We start from the raw sequence: 11975 nt of genomic DNA, 5'->3' as shown, positions 1-11975 counted from the left end.
CTTTCTGCAGATAAATGGGACTTGTTTCTGATTTGGTTTGGTAAATCAAGTTCACTATGAATGCCAACTTCATTTAAAGACACATTTTAGTGCTGGCATACTTGGAAGAAATTGCAGATTTTGAATTATTAGTTTTTATGGCACTTGCTGTAAAGCTAGAAATGCATTTTCTTTCATGCTTGTGGTTTGTGTCCTGTTTCTGATTTGGAAATACTTTTGTACACATAGTTGCACTAAGCAATTTTTTAAAAGATTAAAATTTTTGTTTACAAAATGTCAATATGGGGTTTTCTTGAAGTATTCTATGTAATTCAATTCTTAGGGGGAAGAGGGATTGGTACTGTGATGTAGAACAACATGGATTCTTTGCACTTATCTCTGATTGCTATTTTAGAATACTAAATATATCTGCTTCAGAATACCAGAAATAAAACACCCTTGTGATTATTATCAGATCATCTTCTAATTTAAATTTGTATAATGCTCTTGTTAGTAGACAAATTCCCATTATCCCTCTTCTGCAAATTAGGAACTGAGGCGCAGGGGATGGTAATTTACTCGGGTCACTCTGGAAGCTGAAAGTGGAGCTGAGAACAGAATCCAGATCCCAGGCTTTGATGCTCATACTCTAGTTGCTGCACCAACTTTCTTTGCTTCTTAACTGTTCACTCTCGTTTTCCAAATCTGTTCTATATGCTCATTTATATCAGCTTTCTAGTCAAAGCACTGCATTTAGTTCTCGAGACTATGGAGGGGGGTTTCCTGCAGAATGCAGCTTCAGTAGGATGAAGCTCAAGGCAAAGATTTCTTTCTGTTGTGTAACCTTGTCCTAAAATACATCTCTCTTATAGAGTGGATATGGTACCAGTGACAAACTGATCTGATCTCTCTCTATGACTTGTTGTGAAGCCTCAGAGAGCTAGTGCCTCAACAGAGCTGCTGGTCTAAAGCAATGTCTGTACTGTTATAACTTGATGGAACAGTAATAACAGGAAAACTGTACTCTGCTTCAAAGATTAGTATTGAGAGCTTCATGTAAAATGAGAACATACACATGCTACGCAGATGCACTAGTACCTTTTTTAAGGAAGTTCATTCTTGGAAGTTGTGCATAGAAATAAAACCTGAATTTTGAAGTCAAGGAGTAGACAGACTTGAATTTTCTTCATTTTTCTGGAAGAACTAATACTTTTCAAAGAATTTCTTTCTGAAAAGGTGGTCTGGAGTGGAATTTCTAAACCACTCATAGCTTTGAAGCACTTGACTGGAAGTCACATTGGCCTTCACATGCTGGAGAAAAACAGAAAAGAATCTTTTTTCCTTCTGCAATTTGTGTTGTATACATGCTTACCTGTATATTAGAAGAACTGAGTTCAGCTGTTGATGGCTGGTTTTTGTTAAGTGTTTAAAAAAAAAAGTGGTGATGGGAGAACAAAACCATCTTCACTGAGTCAGTTATGCAGTGGAAGGTGGAAGTCAATCCTTTATTTCTAATTGTGAAGTTAATATATTTAATATTCACTATGGTGGCATATAAAAGTTGTATTGATAAGAGCTTTACAAAATCATCAGTCTCAACAGATTTTCTTAAAGCTGGTGTTTAAAGGATTTGTGTATTCTCTTAAGTGTAAATATATCTACATGATCATCAATTCAACAAAATGAGATTTTTTTGAAGTTAAATGTGTAAATGTTGGCAGGATTTGGACTTCAGTTAGGATGTTAGATAATGCTAAAACTTGAAGTCTGCTGCAAATTTTGACTAACCATGTATTGTTTTAGAAGCACTACAACTATACTAGTTTTTAACTTTTCCTACTTTAAATGGAAATTATTTTTAAGAGTACAATACTACAATGTGTGTGCATCTTCTGTATGCACTTTTGAATTATTGCTGTTCGGGTAAATTTTTTTAAATGAGAAGATCAGCTTCCTAGGCACCATACAGAGAACTGTAGGCATTGTGCAAGTTGGAAGTAGTGTAAACTGGTTTTGTTTTGCTCTTAGAACTAGTACTTAATGCATATTTAGTTTAATGAAGTTCAGCTTCAATTTAGAGACTACAAAAATTGATTACTCTTCTCCACAGGAGGCTCTCTACAGGAACTGCAATACAAATTGAATTTACAAATGTTACACTTATGTTAGATAATATTAGAGAAGCAGAAAATAAGATAAACCTGATTTACAAGGAAGAAAATTTCTTATCTTCCTATAGTTTCTCTGTTGTTGTCTTGGTACTGAAATCTAGCCTTTTCTTAAATAGTAGTATGGTTGTTGCAATTTATTGGTTTGGAGGATTCCTCCAAAAGTCAGCACTGAGGTCTTCATACCTTTTGTAAACTGACAGTTCTGTTCTCTCTCTTAACACAAAATGGACCAAAGAGTCTGGGGTGAAGCAGCAAAGGATAAACTAAATGTGTTCTGGCACCTCAGGAGGTCTGTCTGGATTCATTTCTACTGGCTGATAAAACATGAATGCTTTTACTTGCTATCAGTAGGATGTATGCACAGACTACTGTTGCAGTCTGGGAAAATAATTTGTGAATGAGAGTAGCACCTATCCCAAAAAGGAACATTGTTCCTCTTTTGAATCAAGTCGGAATGAATTAGACTGGAACTGAAAGAGCTCACTACAATGACCCATTCCTGGCACAAAGCATTTATTGTTTTGTATGGTTTTCAGGCCTAGTTTTTCAAGCAGCTGAAAGTAAGAAAACACCCATAGACAACGAGCATCTTGAGTGTGTTCTAGTCTGGTAGCTTCTATTAGTAGTGCTTGTTGGAGTTGCAGATGTTGTTCCAGATCAGCTCTTTGTCTGCAAACTGTTAATAAAGTGGATTGCAGACATAGGACAGAATTCCTCCTTGGGTTAGAAAGCTGGTGCTTTGACTTGAAACCTACACACTCAGTTAGCTCGTTGGTGGTTCACTGGCAGTTTCTTTGACTTTGCCACAGTGCATGCAGTGCCTTCTGAGGCACTGAGCCTGGACAGATTGGACTTCCCCCGGGAGCTGGCTTTGAGCAAGGTTTGGAATGGGTTGGGGAAGAAAATGTTGGCTTATGCTAGTATCTTCTTGCTGGCCAGTATGTTCTCCTGTTGCAACAGTATGAATAGAGCAAGCAGGAGATAGTTATTCCTGCTCAGCTGTAGGTCCCATGTATTCTCTTATACCTAGTACTGCTTTGTGCCTGATACTGATCTAGGCTTCCCTTAAGAAGGTCTGTTACGTTATTTGCAGTGTTTTAGTATGTGATGTGCAGACTTCCATTTCCTGTGTTCTGAGGTGCTGGTAGGAATGAATTCTGGAAGCATGCTATACTGGAGTCTGCTCCAATGGACTGTGTAAAGGTAGTTATAGTTTCAGATGTGCAGGGAAATCTAGTTGGGCTTCTTTCTGTAGTGTAAGTGAATGTTTAAAACAGTTAAAGAATACAGATAAGATGTCGTAAATTGTTGATGGAATCTGGGGAATCATTGGAAAACTGGTTAAATAGCAAAAGAACTGCATTGTGTCTTGGCATTTGACTGGAAGGCAGCTTAACTAACTCCCGAGGTACAGATGCTGCTCTTCAATGTTAACTACGCTGATAGAACTGACTACGGAAGTATTTTTGTATAGTCTGGCACTAGGTGTAAAGATGTATTATTATTACTGAGGAAAAGAAACAACTCTTTGATTAATAGCTATGTACCTGATTAAAAGCTCTGCTTGTGTTTTGGCTTCCTCTAGAGTTAGTCTACCATATTCCTCTTTCTTCATCTGCTCCTCAGCCTCATATCTTGTCTTCTCAGAGTTTCTTCTCTTACACTCCAGGTGTTCTTCTGCCATCTCCACCAGCTGCTGGTGTTCCTCCTCTAACCACATTGTTCCTTTCTGCCTGCATTTTTCTGCCTCTTAGCAGCAGATCACCAACAACTATCAGTTGCTCACATACTTGCTATTTAGGAAATCTTTTTTTCTTCAATTATAAATAGAAAGAAAATACTGTTATAATACTGATGTTACAAGTATTTAATATTGTCTCAAACACATGAGTTTGTCTTAAATTGTAGTTGGATTTTTTTAAAATCTGCTTGGCATTTAGGTTTTCAAGCCTTCCTCTAACTATTTGTTAGAAGTAGAAGCTTTTTTTTTAAACTGCATAGCTACTGGGACTCAGGCTTTCAGAGAAGATATATAATGCAAACATCAAGAAATTAAAAGATGTAGCATGACTTGTTATTGTTAGCATCTTGCACAGTTGCATTGTAGCTAGGCTGTGGAATTTCTCTTCTTCAGGCTGCAGGGACTATGGAAGAGAGGACTATTGTTACCATATCTATTTAATAGAGGAGGAGCAGCTGAGGTACTTCAAGTTTGGGACTTAGCGTCACAGGAATGCCATGGCAGATGCACAGGCTAAATCTATGCCTTCACCGGAAATCATCCATTCAGATGAATTATCTGCAGCTAAAGTAAGCATTAGCCTCTCTGTAGACCACCTGTTCATTCTTGTTCCTCTAGATGTCTCTTCTTCTGGAACTGCAGAAGCTTTCTGTTGTAATCCTCCTGCTGCTGCCAAATATGTTCTTGTGCTGCTTTCTCTAATTGTGACTTCTTTGCTGCCGCCTCCTCCTGGCGCCTCCACTCTTCTTCTAGTTTCTGTAAACTAAAATGTAAATTATTATTAATTGCTATAGCAACCTTAGGTTTGCTGAGTGTTCTTGCCAGAAGAAGAGCTGGTTCTAGCCCAAAGAGCTAAGCAGATTGCCAAAGCGAAGGGGAGGTAAGTTAGAATAGAGAGAATGAGTGCTGGTTAGTGATACTTAGAATATGTCTTGATTGGTTCTGCAAATTAGTATTAAAAAAAAAATTAGTCTACTTTCCTTCATACTGTCTGTAAGGGGGCAAAAACCTGAATTATAATTTTTGCATGTGTGCTTTTGAGGAGGACATGAGGACTATGGGGATACAGGTATGTGCTTTACATGAAACAAAGATGTGGAAACAAGGGATGGAGGAGAGCACAGGGACAGCTGGGAAAGTTCAGAGAACAAGAGCTGGAAGAAAAAATTGGAATGCATTTTTGTGGAACAAGAACACAAACCCAGAACAAGAACTCAGGCTATGCAACAAGCAAGGAGGCAATGGAAAGCTTTGGCTGGCTGAGAGTTAGGTGTAAACAGAATGGTGGTCAAAATGGGCTATTTTTATAGGAGGATTCACACTGTAAGGAGCATGAAAGAAAGTCAAGGAGGTTCATGAAACGAAGGAATATTCTCCTTATTTTGGAAATGGTAAGTTAAGGATAATCAAACTAAAGGTATTCTGTTTCATTGAGTGCTATTTAAGAAAATTTCCAAACTTGGGGTTCTCAGTCCAGCAGTTTGACTTGAATGCCTACTGAAATAAACCTAAGGAGGGTATGGCACTAACATCGAAAAATGCTTTATAAGTCAGATTTGTTCTTTCTTTTCAACCATCTGATTAAAAGATGCCACTTCTACAAATCTGGTTCTTACAAATGCCTGTGACCAGGGGATACCCTCCAAAGTGTTCAGTCATTTCTAGGTAGGCTGCAGCTCTTCAAAATCACCCAAGGAGGTCGCTGTTCTCCCCAGTAAATATAATTCTTAATGAAAAAGTAAGTATAACATAGAAGCAAAGCAGTAAGGTGGTGTCAGAATGCGTTGTGTAAGCAGAACATCTCAAAAGGTGAATAGAAATGTGGTAATTATATTACACTAGAGCTTGTTCCTGATACTGGTGGGTTTCCCAGAGCTTTGCCTTAAGTATTTGTTGGGATTTTTTTTTTCCTAAAGCTGTATCAGCAGAGCAAAAGTGTTCTTACTGCATTTTTTTGTAGTATAAAATTCTTTTATCATTAAGGAATAACCTACATTGCTATGAAATGTCTTTAACTGTGTAGTTGTAACCATGCTGAGGTTTTCGTCGGGGAAAATGCTCACTAGTGGTTTTGATGCTGTATGGAAAGTGTGGAATATCATCTTCATGAACATGCTGTAAGCTAGGTACAATTGGTTGAAAAACTGAATTTAATGACTTTGATTCACTGGTGATACTGATTTTTCATGAATGAGTTGGAAAATTGTAACTTTAGGACAGACTCAAAATTCAGAGTAAAGATTAATGGATGAAAGTATTAAAATGAAGTTAAATTAGTAGACATACACACAATACTAAACTTAGGAAAAATCTAATATGCTGCTAAAAGATGGAACTTGATGTAGGCACGTGTTACAGATGAAAAGGTCTGTGATGTTATCCTCTAGTTTGGAATTTGCCTGGAAGTACTGGATTGGTTTGCTGGCTCCTTTACACTCTTATGTGTTACTAGTCTTCTGTTACATCAGACAATGCTTTGTGTTTATATATATGTTTCTTCATGCTGGAACACTGATGGGTTTGGATGCATGTGCCTGGTTGACAAAAAGCAAAGAAAAGCCTACAGTAGTTCTGTGTCATCATTCCATTCAAATGTTCTCTTCTCAAATGAGAACATTATCCTCACTAACTGCATCTTCTCTGCGTTCCTCTTGTTCCTTTTCCAGATCTGCCTTCACTTTTTCCATTTGTTCCTGCTGCTCTTTCTTTTTCCATTTCTGTTCTTCTTGTTCCTTCCTCTTCTTGTCCACTTGTAGCTGCAGCCTTTCTGCCTTTTCTGCTCTTACTTTTTCCTGTGCAGATTTCTCTTCTTGCCATTTTCCAGGAGGAATCTGAACAGGAATATAATTAATAATGCACTTAAAGTTGACATTCTGTGAATGGTGACTTATCTGTTAACTGAGATTTAAAATTCTTGAGAGAGATATGCTTTATGTACTTACTAAAGTGGATTTTACTTATGTGGGACTTTCACTGTGGCCAACGGTGCCTGTTTTCTCTACATGGTAAATTTTTTACTATTTCTTTTTTTTTCTTCCAGTAGGTACTGGCCTCTGTGATATCTGATGACTCTTACGTTAATTTCCTAGTATTCAGTGTCCCAATATGTTGCTACTTAAGCTATATTCTCTGAACCTCTGCCAGCTTTGTGTTTTCCTCTGTATTTTTTCTAAATGTTTTGAAGTTGTAGTACACGAGGGGGCAGGCACAGGCGTTTCATCTAGTCCCAGGAAAGAGGACACTTTGAGGAAACAGCTGAAGTCTAAAAAAGCCTAAAAGTCTGGTAGCTGATCGGTCAGCTAGAGGATCACTATGGTGAAATGGGAAGGCTACAAACAGTCTGTATTTCTCCAGTTCTAAACTAGGACTGAGGAAAACTTTTCCAGGAGCTGTAAGGACTTAGGATGCAGCTCTGGAGCATACCCGACCGTCCTTTTTACCTCGGTCTGTGCTGTCGCTTTTAAAAGAAGGCATCGGGGAGCGCTTCTGTGCTCCGGGTTTTCTTTGCGACTGGTCTTGGAGATGTACGGTGTGGGAATCGCGGCTTCTGCTGGCCTCGCCGCAGTGGGAAGCGGGACGGGCGGGCAGGGGACTCCGCCGGCTCGCCGCGCTTCCTCCGCCGGCTCGCCGCGCTTCCTCCGCCGGCTCGCCGCGCTTCCTCCGCCGGCTCGCCGCGCTTCCTCCGCCGGCTCGCCGCGCTTCCTCCGCCGGCTCGCCGCGCTTCCTCCGCCGGCTCGCCGCGCTTCCTCCGCCGGCTCGCCGCGCTTCCTCCGCCGGCTCGCCGCGCTTCCTCCGCCGGCTCGCCGCGCTTCCTCCGCCGGCTCGCCGCGCTTCCTCCGCTTCCTCACCGGCCCTTCCGTGCGCTGCGGCCTCTTTCGGTTGGCGGGGGAAGCATCTCCGGTCAGATTGAGGCAGGTGAGTGAAAGCCTTCTTACCGAAGGCGAGTAAAGGGCGAAGTAGAGAGATTGTGCCTGCCTGGGCAGGGGGCTCCATGTCTGCTAGGGCTTCCTGCGAGGAAGCTCCAGTTAATGGTAGGAAGGACAGCTTTGTGTCTGCCTGGCCAGAGGAGGAGGTCGGCTGGGCTAGGTGAGGAACCAGCATGTCTCACCTGCCCTCGGGGAGGATCTGAGGGAGTGGGCTGGTTGTGCGTTGGAGTGCGGGCTGGCTTGGGCTCACCCACTGCTCCTGTCGCCCCTAGCCAGGCTGTTATGGTGTATTCACTGCCCTCGCCTGCTGTGACATGGCAGGTGGGAGCTGCTCCTTTCCTTTCTCTTGTCAAGTTAATCTGCCAAAAAAGCCTCCAAGAGTGATGGCTCTGTCCCATACCTGCCTGTGTGGATGATGTTCAGGCAAATAAAAACCAAAACAAAGCCTGTTGCTAATGAGGATAAATGAGTGTGGGGGTGACCTGAGCTTGGCTACACCTGTGCCTGGGGTGAAAAACGAGCTGGGGGTGTTGGGGAGCTCTGTCTGATGTGGGGCAGCCCAAGGTGCCCCCCACAAGGCATGTGGGGAGGTGCTGCCCTGTGAGGCTGTGGGACCAGCAGAGTGAGAGTGGGGATAGGAGCCTCCTGTGCCATACCCTAGGAGGGAACCCCTCATGCTGTCCCTCTGAGGGGAAGCCTCTGGTTGGGGTGGTGATGGGGTACGCTGAGGGGGTTGTGGGGCTGGGAAGGTGCCTGTGAGGAGAGGGGGCCCAGCTCTCCCTCAGTGCTGAGGCATGGACAGCCTGAGAAGGCAGCCATCCTGTGGTGGTGGAGGCTGGCGGCAGAGCTGCCCTCCTGCAGTAGCAGGTAAGGATGTGCTGGGTAAGTCTGTTCTCATTTTTGTATCCCTGTTGCATGGGAGTTGCTTCAGCGCACGTCCCTGCCTGTACTCGCAAGCACCATTTCTCACCTCCGCAGCCCTGCTGCTCCTACCTGCTGCTGTGTGGGTGCTGCTGGCTGGGGTGACTGTTGGAGGCAAGTGGCTGGAGCCAGGCATAAGCCCACAGCCATCTGTGTGGGGCTGGTTGTCAGGGAGGGCTTTGGCCTTCCTGGGAGGAGAGCGGGTGGGCTGGCTGCTGCGACCTGCCTTGCCAGCCACCCTCTCCTTGTCAGCCTCCAGTTGCCTTGCCTTGTGCCTTGTCCGCATGGGTCCTCTTCTTCCTTGTGGCTCTCTTCTCTTTTTGTTTTCCTGGAAAACCACAAAGCTTTCCAATCCTAATACGGCCAAATCTCTGTCAAAGTAGTATGTTGTTGATCTGGGTGATATGCTTTTGGATGCTGTGGATACTGTGGTGATTGTTCATTTAGAGTAGAAATGTTTCAGTTGAGAGGTAAATCTGTTTTTTCTGTTAATGTGTTTATTTTTGTATTTATGTAATATTTTTGTGGTGGGGGAAGTGTCAGAACAAATCAGAAATAGGATGAAAGTTTTGTGTTTTCATCTAAATCTCATTCTAGTTAAGAGAGTTTCCTCTATGATATACCTTGGTGACTCAAAACTTTTATTCTTGGTCTTTCTGCCTCTATTCTGTTTCCTGCTCCACCTGAGTTAATCAAATACACCAAGAATCTTATGTTGAATCTTCATTGTTATGGTCAAAAAGGTGCAACAAATGCATCATCAGGACTGTAGTGAACTTCAGATAGGAAAACTGGGGGAAAATGTTAAGACTTCGATGCAGACAACTTAACCTATAATAAATGATCTTGTCCTAATCAATGGTACTGCTGCTCTGACTGCTCTTCTAAAGGCTGAGGCTCTCAGCTGTCTGTCTAGATTCAATGCTCACACTTGACTTAGTCTCGTCTGTGGACAAATGGTAGAAGGTCATGGTCCAGCAGAGGGAAGCTGCAATATGAGACAGGTGAGTTGTGAGCTTTGTGCTGCCTCAAGGCCTGCTAGTTAACTTTGCACAAGTTTTCTCTGTCTTTCTGAAAGCCTGCTGCCTACAGTGTAAGGCCCAACAAAATCCAACTTTCTGTTTTGAGGTACGACCCTAATGCAAACAGGCATGCCTAAATAACCTCAAACCATGTTTACTGTAAATGCATGCTCTAGTAGATATACTTGGGAATTTTTTGCTTTACAGGCAGGGTCTACAGAGAGAAAAAAATCTAGTCACTGTGTCTGCTTGTTTAATAGGATTTGTAATCCTTGACTTTTGATACAAAATAAAAAGAAAAAAAAATCCTTATGCTTACTCTTAAGTGTAGTTAAAATATTTGTTAGTAATGCTTGATGTATCTTGTTTGAGGCTTAATAATAATGAAATTAGTTTTAATAACAGTTGATTATTACCAGTCACAAAAGCTACAAAATAATCCCTAAATAGAAGAATTTTCCCTGCTCTTTGATCTTGTAAGCAACTACTAAGCAAAAGCACAAAAATAAAGTTGGCTGGACCCTCTCTTTCATTCTGTTTTGATGAAATTGACTATAACATGCTAATTCTTTATATACCCTTGCTATATCTCCCACTGAAATAACTAGAAAGGTGCATACAATTATGTTCAGCAAGATGCTAAAAGATCTGCTTTTTGTTCATTAACCTTACCTATAACACTCTGCCTTGTGGTGTTGCCAGTCTTTATTACTGTTGTTTTTCTGTGTTTTGGATGCTGAATCTACCTCTGCCAACTTTTGTCTGATGCTCTTCATGACTTTAGTCTCTGCAGCTCCGACATACTAGGAAAAAAGTGTCAAAATGTATGTGCTTATGATATATGGTGATAAGGGGTATCAGTTCATTTCCTGGCAAACTGCAAATGCTGAAATTGTTGTGCCAATTTGTTAGTTACCTCATAAGGGTTGCTGATAAGAGAATATTTGTATCTCTTCAGGATTTGCACAATAGGACTTCACCACAACTGCTGCAGTCCACTGTTGTATGAGCACCCGAAATGAAATGTATTCCTGTGCTCCCAGGTCTAAAAATTCTGCATGAAAACCTGAGACATGAAGACAACTTCAAGTTGTGCTGTGTACTCACTGATGGTGAATAGCTGAGGAAAAGATAAAAGAAACTACGTACCTCTGTAAATTAGGATTTAGGGTTTATGCCAGAAGTTAAACCCATGTCTATTGTTTGTGTAAAGAATTGCTGTTTGCTCTGCGTGGGTTGTTGAGTTTTGTTTTTGTCTATTATCTGCTGTTGATAACTGCTCCTGTAGTTCCTTCCAATACCAGATTGGCTGTTTACTGTGCACTGGGACCCTCCTGTTTCACTTTACCCCAAGACCAGTAGTTGGACCAGTGAGGGAAAATAGATGGGATCTCAGAACATACTTTGAGCCAGAACTTGTCCTCTGCTACTCCAGCTGTATTTTCTCAGTGCTGCTGGCCCTGTGGAGGGGCTTATAAGGAAGAATGGTGTTCTACCATTAATCAGTAGAGTATGTACTTATATGTACATATATGTAACTTAGCAGTTGGCTATATACAATTTCATCTGCAAATGAATGATTGTTTTGCCACCTTAACTGTATCCTGATGGTATGAAGCAGACAGAATCTGTACCACAAGCCAGACAGCACTTACTGTGTTGCATTTGGTGTCTGAACCATGATTGAAAGCAGTCTCTGACGTAAATATATGGTCAAAGACATTCCAGGAAAAGGGGCAGAAATTTTGCTGCCATAAGACTTACAGTGTCAAAGCTGCTGCCAACTGTTTTGTTTGTTTGTTTGTTTTCCTTCTGCTCTCTGTTTGTTGGGAAGTATCTTCTCTTGCATACTACTTTTCTGAGTTACTTGTTTTTACTCCAGATGTCGTCTCCTGCATTTCCTGATGACTAGGAGATATCAAAACTCTTGATTCAGATTCAGGCTCTATATCCTGTCTTTAAAAAATTGGGAGATGGGAGAGAGCAACCATAAAATTAACTGTCAAAATTTAGGTTTGATTCCAGTTTTAAAAAAACAAAACAAAAAACTTGGGAAGGTGTAGAAAAATCTTGAGGTTTGGTTTCACTCCTGCCTTAACCCTTCACCATGTTTTGCACATCTGTAAGCCCTGAAACTTCAGAATAATTTGTCAATACTATATAATGAACAACTCACGTAATTGTAATGGCCCTAGCAGGTAGCTGCTACTCTCTT

General features: G+C 41.5%; 1 long non-coding RNA gene across 2 annotated transcripts; it reads right to left on the bottom strand.

The window, feature by feature from the left end:
• Positions 1–2451: 2451 nt before the first annotated feature.
• Positions 2452–10916, bottom strand: LOC128144587 (uncharacterized). Of its 2 annotated transcripts, none has more exons than XR_008236126.1 (3): positions 10677–10916; positions 10433–10563; positions 2452–4654 (listed from the first exon to the last, which is right to left on the bottom strand). It is a non-coding gene; the product is annotated as an uncharacterized LOC128144587 (long non-coding RNA). The 2 variants fall into 2 exon arrangements; XR_008236125.1 differs by lacking the exon at positions 2452–4654 and adding an exon at positions 5943–6722.
• Positions 10917–11975: the final 1059 nt, after the last annotated feature.

The sequence above is a fragment of the Harpia harpyja genome, chromosome 7 (genome assembly GCF_026419915.1).
Source record: "Harpia harpyja isolate bHarHar1 chromosome 7, bHarHar1 primary haplotype, whole genome shotgun sequence".
Classification (NCBI taxonomy): Eukaryota; Metazoa; Chordata; class Aves; order Accipitriformes; family Accipitridae; genus Harpia; species Harpia harpyja.
This window is presented reverse-complemented; position numbering and strand designations above follow the sequence as displayed.